Here is a 19,693-nt window from a genome sequence, read left to right on the forward strand (position 1 = left end):
TAATCCTTTTTGATATCAGCAAAATGTCACCAACTTGAAGTTTGTCTTTTTCGTATTTTGTGGTGGTTTAATCCCTTAGCTGCTGGGCCTTTCCCCCCCCCCCAGTGCTGAGCCCTTTTTTGGCTATTTGGGGTAGTTCGCGCTTAGGGCTTCATAACTTTTTGTCCACATAAGCTAACCACGCCAAATTTGCGTCCTTTTTTTCCAACATCCTAGGGATTCTAATGGTACCCAGAGTTTGTGGTTTACCCTGGAGGAGACCAAGAAAATAGCCAAAATACAGTGAAAATTTCGTTTTTTCCAAAAAAATGGGAAAAAAGGGCCGCCGAAGAAGGCTTGTGGTTTTTTCCCTGAAAATGCCATCAACAAAGGGTTTCTGGTGCTGAAATCACTATCTTCCCACCTTTCAGGAACGGGCAGACTTGAATCAGAAAACCACATTTTCCAACACAAATTTGGCATTTTACTGGGACATACCCCATTTTTACTATTTTTGGTGCTTTCAACCTCCTTCCAGTTAGTGACAGGAATGGGTGTGAAACCAATGCTGGATCCCGGAAAGCTAAACATTTCTGAAAACTAGACAAAATTCTGAATTCAGCAAGGGGTCATTTGTGTAGATCCTACAAGGTTTTCCTACAGAAAATAACAGCTGAAATAAAAAAAATATTGAAATTGAGCTGAAAACAACAGCCATTTTTCTTTATGTTTTACTCTGTAACTTTTTCCTGCGATGTCAGATTTCTGAAAGCAATATACCGTTTTGTCTGCTGGAATCTTCTGGTTGCAGGGATATAAAGGGCTTGTAGGTTCATCAAGAACCCTAGGTACCCAGAGCCAATAAATGAGCTGCACCCTGCAGTTGGTTTTCATTCTGTACTGGGTATACAGCAATTCATTTGCTGAAATATGAAGAGTGAAAAAGAGGTATCAAGAAAACCTTTGCATTTCCAAAATGGGATCAAGATAAGGTTTTGAGGAGCAGTGGTTATTTGCACATCTCTGAATTCCGAGGTGCCCATACTAGCATGTGAATTGCAGGGCATTTCTCAAATAGACGTCTTTTTTACACACTCTCTTACATTTGGAAGGAAAAAATGTAGAGAAAGATAGGGGGCAATAACACTTGTTTTGCTATTCTATGTTCCCCCAAGTCTCCCGATAAAAATGATACCTCACTTGTGTGGGAAGGCCTAGCGCCCGCGACAGGAAATGCCCCAAAACACAACGTGGACACATCCCATTTTTTGACAAAATACAGAGCTGTTTTTTGCAAAGTGCCTACCTGTAGATTATGGCCTCTAGCTCAGCCGGCATATAGGGAAACCTACCAAACCTGTGCATTTTTGAAAACTAGAGACCTAGGGGAATCCAAGATGGGGTGACTCGCGGAGCTTTGACCAGGTTCTGTTACCCAGAATCCTTTGCAAACCTCAAAAAATGGCTAAAAAAACTGGTTTTCCTCACATTTCGGTGACAGAAAGTTCTGGAATCTGAGAGGAGCCACAAATTTCCTTCCACCCAGCGTCCCCCCAAGTCTCCCGATAAAAATTATACCTCACTTGTGTGGGTAGGCCTAGCGCCCGCGACAGGAATGGATCACACAAGGGTCAATGGTAGTCCTTGCTTGAGGTCTACTGTTAACCCTGTAGTGATTCATTCCTGAAGCAGGCACTAGGCGCAGGCACACAAGCGGGGTTGTGTTTTTATCAGGACAAGTGGGGAAACACTGGGTGGTAGGAATTTTGAGGATCCCTGCAGATCCCTGGACTTCTGCTCATTGGAATGCAAGGAAAATGTGTTTTTTAAGCACATAATGTAATTTCAAGGGGATTCTGGGTGAAGGGAAACTGGTGAGAGCCATGCAAGTCCTGCACCCTTGGACTCCCCTGGTACTAGTTTGTTAAAGTTAACCCACCACTCACACTGGTTGGTTTTAGCACCTCCAGAAATTATGGTTTCAAAGCATGATTACTTATCAAAGTATCTGAATATTGAAACCAAGCCTTCTGAAGGTGGGCCATAAAGCCGCGTCCAGGCACCAACCTCTTTATGGTCCATTCACACGCCATTCACGCACAACAAACAACCCTTTCATATCGCCAGCCACGGGCCCAATCCAATCAATCACTCCACTCACATTAACTTACCGCTGCCAGACAAGGGCCCATCACATTCACACGCCACAGAACGGAATAAGTTTGACTACATTTTACCACCTGTCAAGTAACTGCCTCCTTCTTCCTTAACATTACCAAATGCATGCGTAACAAACCTTTACTAATGACTCCTGTGACAGCCACCTGAGGCTCAGGAAGACATGTTTTTCATGCGCCTTTAACGCACTCTCTGTGCTAAATCCAACTCCTTCCAGTTTGTGGATGCAAGTTGGGGGTGTCCGAGTATGCCGTACAAAGCGATTCCTCGAACTGAGTGAGCATATCTACCTTTGAAACTAAGGGAGACATGCTGGGGATTTCTCATGCTGACACCTAAAGAGAAGGTCATAGGCTACCTGCCTCCTTCTTCCTTAACATTACCAAATGCATGCGTAACAAACCTTTACTAATGACTCCTGTGACAGCCACCTGAGGCTCAGGAAGAAATGTTTTTCATGCGCTTTTAACGCACTCTCTGTGCTAAATCCAACTCCTTCCAGTTTGTGGATGCAAGTTGGGGGTGTCCGAGTATGCCGTACAAAGCGATTCCTCGAACTGAGTGAGCATATCTACCTTTGAAACTAAGGGAGACATGCTGGGGATTTCTCATGATGTTCCCTAAAGAGAAGGTCATAGGCTATGGAAAAGGGTAGTGTTTGGTACATAGGGGAGTCCATGAGAACGTAGCATATGTCCCAGCCAACATTATGTGCAGTGATGTGACTATAATGCACTTATACAGCAAACTGAACATCTACTAAGTTCTGATGGAGGATGAACATGAAAAGCAGGTCAAACACTGACCTATACAAGTCATTCTCCTTCAGTGCTGGGATGGCACCAATGGGTTTGAATCCATAGGTGTAGATGATGTACATCTGTACTACCTTTACTATCTGCCTTCTACCTGTGCAATAACCCTGTGAAGGCACTCCTACCATAAGCTTTCCTTACCCATCCATGTCTCTGTTCTCATCAGAGTCCTGGCTAATCCTGTATAATAGCCAAGTGAACCTATTCTAGTTTTTGGAAGCAAGTTGGGGGCTTCCAAGTATGCCCTACAAAGTGATTCCTCGAACTGAGAGAGCATATCTACCGTTGAAAGTAAGGTAGACATGCAGATGAAGAAAGGGTACTCCGTGGCAATGTGGCATATGTTCTGTCCACTAGTATATGCAGTAGGGGGAAGAAAATGCATGTTAATTGAACAGAACACCGACCACGCCAAAAGGAAGTCCATGATGAAGTAAAATTCTGTGGCTCCGTGCCTAACGAAGCAGTGGCCCATGGACGTTCGGTATCCATGCACTGCCACTGAAAGGATTACCCAACAGCAGCTCAACCTCAGTCGATTTCCCAGAACTTTGCTTTAGTATGATACAACGTAAAGCAAGTAGGGATACAGAGGCCTGGTTGTGATGGACACTGGGGACAGTAATACCGACTCTCCTGCCGCTTTCCATGCTTTGAGCACACTTTACAGCGACGACATGGACGATCCTTTTTGGGTGTTTTAGGTATGCGATCAGCAAAGTGTCGCTCCTGCAGCCTTGCCACATCCTCCAGAACATATGAGGTGGAGGCTGCTGCTTCTTCTGTAACAGCAGTGAGGCTTTCAATTACAGACAACTGGAAGTCAAGGAAAGTCATGAGTCTTCCAGTTGTAGTCTGACGGTAAACAACATACGCATTATATGTTGCCATCTGAATCAGGTGGGTAAACAGTTTCTTGTACCAAGTGCAAGTTTTACGACACGCATTGTATGGTTGAAGAACCTGGTCGTTCTTGTCCACTCCACCCATGTACTTATTGTAATCGAGTATACAGATGGGCTTGTGGACTTCGGCCATCTGACCCCAAACCGTGATGGGAGAAGTGCTCTCATCATGAATTGTAGTGAGCATGTATACATCACGTCTATCTAGGAACTTGACTGCGAGCAGTTCGTTAGAACGCAATGCAGTACTCTGTGATTTCTGGAGCTTCTTGCAAACAAGCTCCCGCGGGAATCCTTTGCGGTTACAACGAACTGTACCGCAGGCCACAGTGCCAGCTTTGTAGAGCTCACTGAACAGCTCTACTCCTGTATAGAAATTGTCCACATAAAGGTTATAACCTTTGTGAAGAAGTGTCTGGACAAGTTCCCATACAATCTTACCTGTGACCCCTAACACGGGAGGGCAACCTACAGGGTTTAGGGTAGAATCCTTCCCTGTATACACTCTCAGGCTGTACACATAGCCAGTAGAGCTCTCACACAGCATGTACAGCTTTATGCCATAGCGAGCTCTTTTACTCGCAATGTACAGTCTGAAAAGCAGCCGTCCTTTGTACAGGATCAAGGACTCATCGACTGCTATATTCTTTCCAGGAGTATAGATCTCTGGAAACCTGGCAGACAAATGTTCCACGACAGGCCGAATTTTGAACAACCTGTCATGATCTGGATGGTCCCGGGGCAATGCAGCAGAATTGTCATTGAAATGCAGCAGCGCTGCAGTAGCAAAAACCGATCTCTGCTCATGTATGGTGCGAAGATGAGAGTTACCCAAACCGTGCGAGTCGTCCAGTAGGACTGCAAGGTGGGTTTCTGTACTAACCCCATTTTGAGCGTAAGGCCCAAAAATATCTTCAACTCCGCCAGCGAAGTGGGAGTCCACTGGCGTGCCCCAGAACGGGGCCCTAGAGTGCCTCTACACTCCCTCAGAAATTGGTCTGCACGCAAATTTGTTTGCTGCACAACTTTCTGAAGAAAGTCAACATCCAAAAACAGATAGATGTAGTCGACTGGCAAAAAGTTAGCTGTATCGACTTTACATCCAGCGTCACCAGTAAAAGGTGGAATTTGGGGCGGAACAAAACAGGGGGGCTGCCAAGAGAGCACTCTCTCTGTGCTTGCGGCAGCAAGCTCGTGCTCTCTGGGTTCGGCTAACCCAATGTGGTCCCGCTGCCCAGAATGTGCTTGCGAAGGGACAGCACGGATGTCATCATTGTCTCCTTCAGACTCACTGGAAGAGGTGTCGTCAGATGGGACTCCGCAGACTGAAAAATCACTCCCAGAATCTGCCCCATTGTCCTCTCCCTCAGATGCTGTCTCAGTGTCTGCTGTCTCAGTCTCTGAGCCTACATCAGAACTGTCCTCCATTACCCGAGCTAGGGCTTGATCAGCAGTCATCCAACGAGACGCCATCTCTGCAACTGGCTAAACTGTCCCTCTAAATTACTAGCCTACGTAGAAGGCAGATAGTCACAAAATTGCTTGTGGGTATGTTTGTTGTGTACGACAGGAAATGTCGTCACCTTACCTTCGCTTCTTCTCCAATTCTGCAGATTCTCTGAAAACACTGAAAAAAACAAAAAAAGAATGTATTACTTCACCTTACCACACACCCTGTGCAACAGTCGTTTTTGGTGCTCTGCCTCCCATTACCTCCTCTTCTAATTCCCTCAGTACTACCCAGCAAAAGTGCCACTCATATTTCCATAGTCCACCTGGCATTACATTTGTTTTAAAGCGCAGGTAACGCTTGCCTTTACTAATCCACTCAGCTACTTTATGGCAACTGGCACTACAGAAAAGACATGCATGCATGCATATATATATATATATATATATATATACTGTATATATATTGTGTGAACAAGATTCTCACCCCACTCCACGAGGTTCAAATTGGCATCTTTTATTGCAAGCAACAGCCACGTACGCGTTTCGACTCTCAAGGATTCTTGATCACAGTAAATGAGTCCCTCTTTTCTTTCATTGTTTATACTTGCAATAAAACATGTCAATTTGAACCTCGTGGAGTGCGGTGAGATTCTTGTTCACAAAATATTTTCGAGGTTGCTCTCCTCCATCACTGAGCACCGGCAGTGGAGTGCGCTGCGCAACAATCTTTTTAACCAATTTGTGTTGCATATATATATATATATATATATATATATATATATATATATATATATATATATATATAATATATATATATATATATATATATATATATATATATATATATATATATATGTTTAGAAACAAAGTGGTTGAAGGGTTGCTGGGCGGCACACTCCACTGCCGGTGCCCAGTGACAGAGAAGACCAATCTAGAAATTATCTAATGCCAAAACATTTCACCGCACTCCACGAAGTACAAATAAACGTCTATTTTATTGCAGTCAATAACCACCAACATGTTTCAACTCACCAAGGAGTCTTGATCACGGTCCTCGTGGAGTGCGGTGAAATTGTTCACCATTATAAAACAACACACACAAGAATAACAAGCATTTACAATGCAATGGGTCTCGCATCTGCTCGAGTTAGAGCTATTAGCGTTATAAACTCCTAACCCAACTTTTCTTGCCACATAAATTGATAATTGAAAGTTAAACTCTTTCACATAAGAGAGCCGATTCACAGCGCCACGGCCACCATGAGCATCATGTGAAGAGTTACACAAAAGGAAAAGAAGTTCGCTCGCAGTTAAACGTAACATCAAAAGTGCAATTAGCCATGTACCAGGGGCGATGGCCAAGGCGGTAACAAAACCTCCCCAAGGAGGGACAAAGTTAAATCATTTTCCAATGTCATGAAAGGATTTTTGAAGGGCAAGCCCACGAACGAGTGGTACTGATGGGCATGAGGTGGGCGTTGTTAGAAGCCCAGATACACACCAACAAGTCAGAAAAGCAGCACATGGACACTGCAATGCTTGCCCTGAAAAAAAAAAATATATATATATATATATATATATATATATATATATATATATATATATATATATATATATATGTCTATATATATATATATATCTATATATATATATCTATATATCTATATATATAAATATATATATATATATATGTGTATACATATATACACATATACATGAGAGAGAGAGAGAGAAAGAAAACAAGACACTCATGTCACAAATCTTTTTTTTTTTGTATACATGTGTGCTTGCCCTTGGCAAAGCACACATGTATAAAAAAGAAATGGCCCCATTGATGGTCACCCTAAGGGCTGACCACCAACAATTTGTTTTTTTGTTTCTTTTTTACCTTGGGGGGGCGATCGGCCCCCCAGGCAAAACTACATCTTTTTTTTTTTATTGTAGGGGGGCGCGATAGGCCCCCAAAACCATGTAAATAAATAATGATTGCCCCGGGGGGGGGTGGCCCTTTTACGAGGTGGCCGACCCCCCCAAAGAAGATCCCTGGTGCCTAGGGGCGTTTCCTGGCTGTGGATCGCAGCCGCGCTGCGATCCACGGCCAGGAAACGGTGCCAGGGAGGCATCGATGGAAAGGGGAGAGCCTCCCCTTTCCATCGATGCCTCCCTGGCATCTGGGGAGGCCGTTTTGGCCTTTTTTTCCCCACCGGAGAAAGAGAGAACGCTTACCTGCTTCTCTCCTTCTCCGGTGGGGAAAAACTGTGATGTCAGCGCACCTCGCGGTGCGCTGACGTCATAAGGGGGCGGGAGGGGGGTGGGATGGAGACGCGGAAGCTCTTCCGCGTCTCCTAAGGTTAAAAAAATAAATAAATAAATCCTCCGGTGCATTGCACCGGAGGATTTTTAACCCCCTCCCTGGTGTCGTCCACTGGTCGTGACCCGCACCAGCGAGAGAGTGTGGGCGTCGGCCAGTGGCCGACGCCCGCATCCAAAAGATTAAGGTGGGTTACTGGTTAATATTAAAGAGACAATGACACTAACAACTTCCAAACAAAATACCTGTTTTATGGGGCTTATTTTAGGAACAGTGAATTTTGACCCTAAAATGTCTTATCTGCCGGTGTCAAAGGTGATTTGTTATAATAAACAACAATTGTACCCTCAGACAAAATAAAATTGAATTGCTTAAGGGGGGGCAAAGTGTACAATCCTCCAAGACACAATTACGAAGGATAAACGTTTTAACAAAGAGAATTTGTATTGATAATTGTTCAGTTGATTATTCAAAAACAATACAGTTGTTGTTACATGTGAAGGTACAGTGCAGCTGACCCATGAAATGATGTGAATGTGCATGAGAAAACAATAAGGGTAATGGCAGTGAAGGCTCTGCAAAACACTTCTGAAAGAAGTACAATCCAGAGTATCAGTTCAAAATTATGTTTATTAAGCTGTCAGCCAATATAGTCAACATGCCAATTTTTCAACACCAAATAGTTATTGATTAAAGGGTCTTCATCAGGACAACAAGATCATGGTAGCGTCTTACATTGTAATGAAACAACATTACCCTCTGAGTCTATGATGCTAAATGGAAGGTCTGAAATTTGTCATGATTTGTGGTTGTCTTTATGCATGATAGCTACTAGCTTGCAAGCACTCAAGACAACCTCCAAATAGATCAGTGATTCAAACAAATCATCAGGTTTTATTTTTAATAAGGCATGCTGTCTACAAAACATGCTAATAATTCCAAAATTTGTATGATAAATTGAACCACACAAAATTAAACATGTTTTAATGAAGTTCGCTTTTGGAACAATGATAACCTTACTGAGCATAACTATCAGTTGTTATGAGTTAAATGTTTGACTCTTCAAGACAAGCTGTTATGTACATTCAAACCAATTTAAAAATAGCCCTGTCCCTCAGTCAAGTATGCCATTTACCAACCATGTATATTTGGAAGTAAAATTAAGGAGGATGACACTCACCAGGTGCCAGGACGAATCCTATTCGCAATCTTTCTAAATGATAAAGGATTATAAAGTAAAGTCAGAAAAATGTTAAAAATATACAAAAAAAGAACATAAAAAAATAAATAGTGCCATTAAGTGGACCCAGAACAGAGCGTACCGAATGTGCTCTGGGCAAGACACCATCAGTCTAAATATGCACATGTGGGTAATGACTAAATAGAGGCTCAGCTGCGGACAGCATATTGTGCACACTACAATATTTTAATTGACGGTTCCACTAAATTTAAAAAATGGTTGGAGAGACTAGAAGGGTTGTGATACAGTATTAAGGCCCATATTTATACTTTTTGACGCAAAACTGCGCCAACGCAGTTTTGCGTCAAAAAAATTAGCGCCGGCTAACGCCATTCTGAAGCGCCATGCGGGCGCCGTATTTATTGAATGACGTTAGCCGGTGTTAGCCGCCGGCGCCGTCTGGTGTGCATTAAAAAAAACAACGTACACCAGGCAGCGTCGGCATAGGGGGATATGGGGTTTGGGCGTCAAGAAATGGGGCAAGTCAGGTTGAGGCAATTTTTTCGCCTCAACCCGATTTGCGCCATTTTTTACGACTCCCAACCCCCATAGAAATGACTCCTGTCTTAGCAAAGACAAGAGTCATGCCCCCTTGCCCAATGGCCATGCCCAGGGGACTTCTGTCCCCTGGGCATGGTCATTGGGCATAGTGGCATGTAGGGGGGCACAAATCAGGCCCCCCTATGCCACAAAAAAATAAAAAATAAAAACTTACCTGAACTTACCTTAATGTCCCTGGGATGGGTCCCTCTAGCCTTGGGTGTCCTCCTGGGGTGGGCAAGGGTGACAGGGGGGGGTCCCTGGGGGCATGGGAGGGCACTTCTGGGCTCCTTCAGAGCCCACAGGTCCCTTAACGCCTATCTTTTGCAGGCGCTAAAAAACAGCGCAAAAGCGGCCGTACGTCAGTTTTTTTGACCCGCCCACTCCCGGGCGTGATTTTTGCCCGGGAGTATAAATCCGACGCACATGCCTCGGAGTCGATTTTTTTAGACGGGAACGCCTACCTTGCATATAATTAACGCAAAGTAGGTGTCCACGCTAAAAAATGACGCTAACTCCATGGACTTTGGCACTAGATGCGTCTAACGCCAAAGTATAAATATGGAGTTAGTTTTGCGTCGAAATTGCGTAAAAAAAAACTACGCAATTCCGGCGCAAATGGAGTATAAATATGCCCCTAAGGCCCATATTTATACTTTTTGACGCAAAACTGCGCCAACGCAGTTTTGCGTCAAAAAAATTAGCGCCGGCTAACGCCATTCTGAAGCACCATGCGGGCGCCGTATTTATTGAATGACGTTAGCCGGCGTTAGCCGCCAGCGCCGTCTGGTGTGCGTTAAAAAAAACTACGTACACCAGGCAGCGTCGGCGTAGGGGGATATGGGGCTTGGGCGTCAAGAAATGGGGCAAGTCAGGTTGAGGCAATTTTTTTTTCACCTCAACCCAATTTGCGCCATTTTTTACGACTCCCAACCCCCATAGAAATGACTCCTGTCTTAGCAAAGACAGGAGTCAGGCCCCCTTGCCCAATGGCCATGCCCAGGGGACTTCTGTCCCCTGGGCATGTTCATTGGGCATAATGGCATGTAGGGGGGCACAAATCAGGCCCCCCTATGCCACAAAATCTTTTTTTTTTTAAACTTACCTGAACTTTCCTTAATGTCCCTGGGATGGGTCCCTCCAGCCTTGGGTGTCCTCCTGGGGTGGGCAAGGGTGACAGGGGGGTCCCTGGGGGCATGGGAGGGCACCTCTGGGCTCCTTCAGAGCCCACAGGTCCCTTAATGCCTGCCTTTTGCAGGCGCTAAAAAACGGCGCAAAAGCGGCTGTACGTCATTTTTTTTTATCCGCCCACTCCCGGGCATGATTTTTGCCCGGGAGTATAAATCCGACGCACATGCCTCGGAGTCTATTTTTTAGACGGGAACGCCTACCTTGCATATAATTAACGCAAAGTAGGTGTCCACGCTAAAAAATGATGCTAACTCCATGGACTTTGGCGCTAGACGCGTCTAACGCCAAAGTATAAATATGGAGTTAGTTTTGCGTCGAAATTGCGTCAAAAAAAACGACGCAATTCCGGCGCAAACGGAGTATAAATATGCCCCTAAGTGTTTTATGAACAAAAATGAAACTTTATAAAGTGGTTGTCAAAAATAGTAGTCCCACCAACCATGATAGACTCTAAAAAATAGTGTGTATATCACTGTATGCATGCAAATAAATTGACAAATAACTGCTGTAAGACATTAGGCTATTAGTTAAGTGGGGTGGAAGCCATACTCGTGGAACGGGCACAATCCTTGTCAGAGTGAGCCACAGTAGTCACTAGATTAACCTGTGCTCAAGCCTCTGGTATATAGGCATAAAAGCACTGAGGCCTAAGTTAGAGGCAAGATATAAAGTATTTATGCAGCACACAAACAGTGATAAAGTCAAAACACAAACGAACACAAGAAATACAAAAAGTTAACATACTACTTGTCTACATGTTTTTATAAAGTAAAATATATATTTTGCATTTTAGTAACATTACAATACTATACATTTTAGGTTCTTGTAAAATCTCAGAAAATTGTAATCTTATCGTTTGCACAAGTGTTGGCACGTGCATTCTTATGTAGCAGTTGGCACAGGCCTATTTTAATACCCTTCCGCTGGCCATATTCATGTTTTATCATTAGGTATATTAGTAATGTAACAGTAATTGCACTGATATACTACACTGTGACACTGCTTTATTAATTGGAGGCCTACTCTATGTGCTAGAATAGTTTTTGCCAACATGTTCCTTGAGTATGCGTTGCTCTTGGTTGTATTTGAAGAAGTTCGGAAATGAAGAGATTGTGACAATGTGGTGTTATGTTTGAGAATACAAGCATGTCAAGGTTTTATTTGATGTGAAAATGGGGAGAGGTTCTTTTTCCACAATGTGAATATGCTTTGCTACTTTTAACTCCCTATTCTGGTTCACAGTTGGCCAGATGAGTTTTATCTACGTTTCGTATGTTCTGGCATTTCTCCAAGTTTATAGTAGTGGGGTCCTTATCCAGTATTAGTGGCAGATTACCTTTCTGTTTTATGAGGAGGGGGTTGTTTCCTGGTGGGATTGCCATACGCTTTTGAGTGTGTGTGTGCTTATGTGTGTGTCCATGGATGATTGTTCTACAGAAGCATTGCTGCAAAAATATTGTCTGAGATTGTTGTCGAAATATCATACTTAAAAATATCATGGACCAAAATATTGAGGATAAGCATTTCATATCTTTTTTGAAATATTTACTGTTATATTAAAGTTTAAAATATGACTTACTTAAATATGTTTTATATTAAGGTGTATTATTGTAGTATTATATGTTTTTCGTTTAATATATATGTCATTGTAATACAATTCATTATTTTAAATACATATATTATTTTTTTGGGTCGTTGGCTTTAATGTGTTATTGTGTTGGTAGTGTTTTTATTAATTATATCTCATGTAATGTTAATAATTTAATTTATTAATAATTATTTCTATAATATTTTATTTATTTGTATTTATGTATTACATTTTAAGTTTTGGTTGTGACATTTATTGGGGAATTGGGTAGGTAGAGTTCTTTTCAAATGGGTGATCTGCAGCTGAGCTGATCCCCCCGCTTCAAGAAGCCTCCAGAGATCTTGCAGCTGAGGCAGTGTGGGCATACTAGCGGAGATACTTAGCAGATCCCTGTGTGCAGACCTTCAGTCCAGGCGCAGCACAATCTCACGGTGCCCTGGGGGTCCTATGTGCATGAAATCCTTTGTCAACCTTGACAAGACATTGTGCAGCTCAGCCAAGAGGAGTGCGGAACACTGGCATTGGGAGTGCGGAGCAGAATACTGTGAGGGGCTTTGGACACCTTCCCACCCACAACCACCCCTCAGGGAGGTGAAGACAGCTGTGTAGACAGAACCAAGTGGCAGTACCAACAAAATTTGGGATAGCAGCTGTTGGACTGGGTTGGAAACAATTCTGTTTTGGAAGAGACCTTTTCAAGACTGTCGGTTGCTGATCCAGTGCTGAAATCTCACCAGAAAGCTTCACTGCCTGACCCATCGGGAACCAGTGCGTTTCCTGTGGACTGGAGCATGACCGTGCCTACTGTTCACCTCTTCCATACCTTTCACCTGGGCAGATTACCTAAAGGTACAATAAGAACATGAAGGACTTACTAGGAATTGACAAACAACAGCAGTCAATATGCTACAATGCGTACAGGAACTGAAATGGTCAATAGGTGCGGTGTGCATTCCAACAGAGTCTTTTCTACTGCTTCGCCCATCACTGTTTGGGTGTAACTATCCTCCCGTATGGGACAGATAAGAAAATGGCTGACAGGGATATGCCATGTTCTTAGTAAGGAGCTTTTCAGCAGGGTCTGGTGAGTGAGTTGGCTCATAGTTTACCTTCTTTGTACAATCTGCTGAAGGCAAAGCAGTGTCCATATTGCTGTGGCAGTACCTATCGTTTTACTGTATTGTATCAGGCTATCCTTGTTAGAAGTGATTTCACTTCAGCTATCCTGTCACCCACCACCCGAGGTTTTAGAATAGCCATAAAGAACAAAGGAAAATAATTTTCATTGCCTGTGGTTGAAACAGAGTTTAGCGGCAAAAATAAACAAAAAGGTTGTAAAACGGCAAATTTGAATTTGAAGAATGCAGAAAAGGTCAACAGCTGTGCAGATGAGGAACTACAAGAAGGAAGTGATGTCGATGAAGGATTTTCTTGGCTTGAAGAGATGGATATGCAGAATGAGATCAGAAGGCCGGATTCATTTTCTATTAAACTTTCTAAAAAGAAAAATGAAGTGAAAAGGGGTCATAAGCCTGAAACGGCTGTGATGGTGAAAGGGACGAATACGTTTCCATTACAAAACTTCCTGATAAACTGTTAGAATTTAGTGCCTGCTATGAGATCTCGAATGCTTTTCGGGGAGCACAATGCAAACTCTTGGGTTTCGAAGCATAAGTGTGAGGACCCAGGTTGCCAGTAAATCTACTTTCTCTAGGGCAGCTCAAAATGGGGAAGTACAAATGCACTTACAAGTTTTGAGGTCCGTTGCCACATCATGGTCTTCTAAAATGCTACTTTTGCAGTGGGCTTGAGTGGCCACAGAAGTTTAAGTATTCTGTAAATGGCAGACGTGTATTAGATTGTATTTTATATTTCTATATTTCTATTTTCATTTCCAGTTCACTTTAAATGTTTAGGTCCAAATTTAAGAAGGCCTAGCGCCAACTATCTCCACATTAGCGTCATGATTTTTTACACTAATGTGGCCATAGTGTGCCAAAAACACTGCACCATATTTACAAAGTGGCGCAATGCACACATTGAGCCACTTTGTGTACCCTTGCGCCACATTATGTCTGCACCACTTTTACTTTTTTTTGGGGACCCGCAAAAATGGCACAGTGGAATCTATAAGATTCCTTTGCTTTATTTTTAGTGCCATTTTTAATACCTGCACAGATAATATAACGGACCTCAATGTACAATGCAGGGTTAGCGCCAAAATATTTAAAAAATGATGACGCCATTGTCTCTGACCTGTGCCATGCTGCGCCGTATGTTAAATGCGGCACATACATGGTGTGCATTAGGGGGGGGTAAGGGGCCCAAGAAAAGTGGCACTGCTTAAATTTGGGCCTTAATTCTTTTTGAAGCCATGGAGACCAATTTGAGTAACAAGGGCACTGTCAAATTAAAAAGATGAATTGCATAGTCCAACACACGAGTTCTAAGATGATTTATTAGTCGCTTGGCTAGCAGGGAATCTAAGCTATTCCAATGTGTCTTCTTTCTCTTGACTTAAGGGAATGGTATGTTTTTAGTTGCCCTTGCTTGTTTTTTTATTTTTTATTTTATTTTAAGCCCATAACTATTTTTATGCTTTGTTTCTCCAAGAGTTTTTAGGGATCAGAGGAATGAAGATTTTATCAATGAAACCTCGTCACTGCCATCCTCTTTTCTGCCTTTCAGACATGGGAAATAAAATGGTCTGGAAGACAGAAATATGCTGCATCATCTTTGCTAATCAAGAAAGCGTTTTGTGTCTAACAAGGGGGAAAGTTGTAGAGTTGTTGAGATGTTCCTCATAAAGTAATTTTTTTCCAAGAAGTGCCAAGGACTCACAATGGTAATATGTATGAATTATATTAATGGATGAGTTTTATAACTTTAATCTACCTCCCAAATATTATGTCACAGAAACAAATGTGTTTAGAGCAATTTAATAAGGAGGAACATTCTTTAATTGGGTGACTTTTTCCTGTGATGAAAACTGCCAGGGATCAGTTAAGCATATTTTTTCAGCAGTTTTTTAAAACAAGACACATTTTTTTTGTATTATTTAACTGGCTGCTCTTTGTGTACCAAAAGAGAGCAAAATTTGGAAATATGGTTATTTCCTTGGATGAAGCCTAGTAGTTTCATCCACACAATCCCATTCAGTGTAACTCATTTTAATTAAGAACACATCAATCAATCAATCAATCAATCAATCAAACATTTATAGAGTGCTGGAAATCACCCATTAGGATATCGAGGCACTGGATCTGCATGCTGCTGTGTCGAGGAATGATAATTCGAAGATCAGGTCTTTTGTTCTCTTCTGAATCACTGGAGTGACAGTGCAGTCCTGAGGTGCAGGGGGAGGTTGCTCCAAGCCTTGATTGCCAGGTGCAAGAAGGAGCATCCTCCGCTTTTGTGCCAGGTGCGAGAAGGAGTATCCTCCGCTGTTTGCTCAACAGATCCATGGGGTGTCTGCGAGGAAAAGGGAAGCTGATCAAAGGTGTCTGGTTAGTTGGTGGAAGTTCAGGCATTTGTTCATTATGCAGGGCCTTGTAGGCATGGATAAACATCTTGAGCTGGCATCTCATCTGAATCGGGAGCCAGTGTCATTTTTTGAGATGTGGTGTGATGTGGGTCATTCTAGGTAGGTCAAGTACAAGTTCTGTATTGTCTGGAGTCTTTTCAGGAAGCGTGCTGCGATTCCTACGTAGAGCCTGTTTCTGTAGTTCAGTCTGCTGGTGATGAGGGTCTGCATGAAGGGTCTTCTGGTGTCTGCTTGGAGCCACCTGAAGATCTTGCGGACCATGCAAATGGTGTGGAATCAGGCAGATAAGACTGGGTCAACTTGTTTCTTCATGGATAGTTTGCTATCCAGGATGATGCCGAGGTTGCGTGCGTGGTGTTGTCAGTCGATGGCGAGGTGTTCTCAAAGATGAGGACTTCTTTTGGTGTTGAGTTTGAGACAGTTGTCCGTTATCCAGTCTGCTACGTTCATCATGCATCTGTGGAAGTTAGCTTTTGCGGTGAAGGGATCTTCGGACAGTGAGAGGATGAGCTGTGTGTCATCAGCATAGAAGATAATGTTGAGCCCATGTGATCTGAAGGTGACAGCCAGGCGGGTCATGTAGGGTGTAAATAGGGTTGGGCTGAGGGACGATCCTTGGGGGATTCCACATATGATCTTCTTGGGCTCTGAGGTGAATGGTGGGAGACTGATCCTTTGGGTTCTGCTAGTGAGGTACACAGCTATCTGTTGAGGGTGTTTCCTTGAATCCCGATGTGGTAGAGTCTGTTGGTTAGGATGTGGTGGGAGACAATGTACAATGCAGCGGATAGGCCCAGGAGGATGAGGGCTGCTGTTTCCCCATGGTCCAGGAGGGCTCTGATGTTATCTGTGGTTGCAATAAGGGCTGTCTCTGTGCTGTGGTTAGCTCAAAGTCCAGATTGGGAAGGGTCCAGGAGGTTGAGGTCTTCTAGGTGATGGGTGAGTTTCTGGTTGATTGCCTTCTCAAGGACGTTTGCTAGATAGTGGAGCAGAGTAGTTCTTCAATTAGGCTGGGTCGGTGGATGGTACAATTGGCGGAAACACTGCCAGAAGAAAACAGTATGACTCAGGTTGACTTTATGATGTTCACTGCAAAAGAAGGCCAGCTGGAAGTTGTGCAAAGCATAGAAAGAATGAAATTGGACTGAACCAGTGTGTTAATTAGTGATCTATCTATCTATCTATCTATCTATCTATCTATCTATCTATCTATCTATCTATCTATCTATCTATCTATCTATCTATCTATCTATCTATCTATCTATCTATCTATCTATCTGTCTATCTATCTATCCATCTATCGCCATCATTGGCTCCTTGAGTGGGGCTGCGTGCCTCCCTTCCAACAAATAGTCCCAGTGAGGTGGTGGTCCCCAGGACTTGGGGGGGTGCAACCCCCTGCACTCAATTTTCACAATGCCTTGGAGGAGGTGGTGATCCCAGGAGCTCTGGGGGGGCTGAGTGGCCCCTGCATTTAATGTAATTAGAGCCCCGGTGAAGTCCCAACATGGCTGCCAACATTTCCTTATTGAAGTGTTGGCAGACAATCAGATCTCAGCATGAGATCGGGAGGTGCTGCAAATCTTTTGCATCCCAATATATATACAAATTTGGATTTTGTTTAATGTCTCTAAAACTACTGAGTAGATTTATCCCAAATAACAAAAAGGGTGCTTTCTGGACCAAGAGCTACTTTGCTGCCAAATTTAGTGTAATAGTGGGAGCCTCCAGGCCCCCCCACAGCCCCGGGGGCCACCAACACCCTGGTGTGAATAATGAAACAGGAGCGGGGTGGCTGCATGTCCATCCACACCCTGGGGACCACCAGCTGCTGGGGCAGAATTGCTTTTAATAAGGGGGGGAGGCCTGATGGAGTTATGCGTGCAGGGAACAGAGATGAAAGGTTTGCTTCAGCAACCATGGAGCTGCCACTTAAAGCAGCTCCTTGCTTGCTGAAGCAATGAGACCACGGGGGAGGCATTGAGGGTATGCTGCAGTCCCAGATAGCCTGTAAAGGGCTTGCTTTACAGCACTGCTAATTAACCCACAGATTAAGGCACTCACAACATCTATGATAACATCATTGATAATATCAATGTAATATTTGCAGTAAAATCTCTAATTATCCGTGCAGTTTTTCATTTAGCAGAACTCTCACACCCTGGTGTTCCATTTTATCTATTGCTGTTAGTTGCAAAGTGTCTTTTTTTCCAATTTAGTAATTCTTCATTAAAAGAGGTGCACTCTTGAAGTGTAGGTATTAGGCAGAAAATTGATTTTCCTTTTAGAATAAAAGTGAACATAATCTCTGCTACTGTCGTTTTTGTAGGAAACAGTTTTCAAATGTAAACAAGTCAACTTTTTAAGCAACATTTCCCTTCTTTTGTATGTACGCCTACTCTAATAACCTCAAAAATATGTGGGTATTCAATGTCAAATGCTTGTTGCATATTCCTAAGCAGTTCTTTGCATTACAAATGTAACCAATGTAACCAAACATTTACATTTCCAATACTTCCCAAAGAATTCCAAGTTTCATCATGAAGAAGTATCTTGAACACAGGTTGTCCTTTGACTGGTGTAAGTTGTAGTAGATCTCCAAATACAATCAAGTGCTTTCCAACAAATAGTCTGTCCTTAAAATATGCTGCATTCTCAAGTGTACAAAGGCAAACATTAAGTTTGAGCCCATGCTCACCTCATCAATTATTAAAAGTTTTAATATCTTCAGTACTCTTGAGAGTTCATGACAAGCTTCATGGGATCATTTTTGGTACTCTAGTTTGTTTTCATGTCCCAGAGGCAGCATAAGAATCTGATGTAAAATAATTACTTTAATGTTGGGTGCAGCTAATCCATTGGGCTCTGTTACTACACATGATAAATTACACTCTGTAGTGTTCTGTAGGAAAGCAGTGAGAATGTCTGTTCAAAAGCTTTTAGTGGTGCTGGCTTGACTGCTGACAAAGAAAATTATTCACTTAAATGATGTGCATGTACACTGTTTTTTCTCATGAAGGAATCCATGCTCAACTCTGTCTTTTACCTCCATACATATTTCTTTTTGCCCATCATTTAGTTGTCCAACTAACTGTTCTAAATTAATACTTTCCTGTCTTGCTTGTTGCATTGCAGTTTGCATCTCATTCATGGCAATAGCAGCTTCATTTTCAATAACTGGTTGTCCAAGGGGATCTTGACTTAGAGTTCCAGAACATTGCCTGCTCTGTGAACTCTGATTAGCTATTTCAGCACCAATTGTTTCATCCTGTTCAAGTCACTATTTAACATTTTTTAAATAGTTAGGAAATACTGAGCACTGAATGTTGTCTTTTGTAGCGTTGAAAGAATCTTCACAGCTGTCAAAAAATTTGAACAGTTGCAGAAGTGCCAAATAGAAACATTAGTTTTTACCAGGAGTTTTGAAATTAAGGACCTGATTACCAGTTTGGCGGTCAGACCGCCAAGGCAGCAGTCCCAAAATGACTGCTGCGTCGGTGGTCTCCAGATCACGGTATTATAATGTATACAGACAGAACCGCAGCCCACCTAGCCAAAGTGCTGATTAGCAGGGGCCCAGCAGTCTCCTATCTAGGCTTTTCATACTCTGGGGCAGTCAGGACTTTGGTGAACCGACAAGCTGATTAAAACACACAGTTGATGTGGTGGTCCCCTTGTGGTGGTTAGCCTACTGTGGTCGACCACCGTTGTATGCGTTCAGCAAAGCAACAGATAAATGCCCATTTGATCAATTAAGAAACAACACAGCTGACAATCATGGTCCCAGTGGATACACCTGCAAATCACAGTATAAAACACACCCTTTTACAGACCATGATCCTTTGCATCTCCACTGCAACCAAGTTTTGATTTTGTTCAGAGAGATAAGGCACCCCTTTTTTACACTCTCCTTTAAACCCCTTTCACATACTTTACAACATTTACTCCCC

At 42.9% G+C, this 19,693-nt stretch overlaps 1 pseudogene; it reads left to right on the top strand.

The window, feature by feature from the left end:
* LOC138246878 (protein downstream neighbor of son homolog) overlaps positions 1-14,010 on the top strand; it is a 50,652-nt pseudogene extending 36,642 nt beyond the window's left edge.
* Positions 14,011-19,693: the final 5,683 nt, after the last annotated feature.

This window comes from Pleurodeles waltl, chromosome 7 (assembly GCF_031143425.1).
Source record: "Pleurodeles waltl isolate 20211129_DDA chromosome 7, aPleWal1.hap1.20221129, whole genome shotgun sequence".
In the NCBI taxonomy this organism is placed as follows: domain Eukaryota; kingdom Metazoa; phylum Chordata; class Amphibia; order Caudata; family Salamandridae; genus Pleurodeles; species Pleurodeles waltl.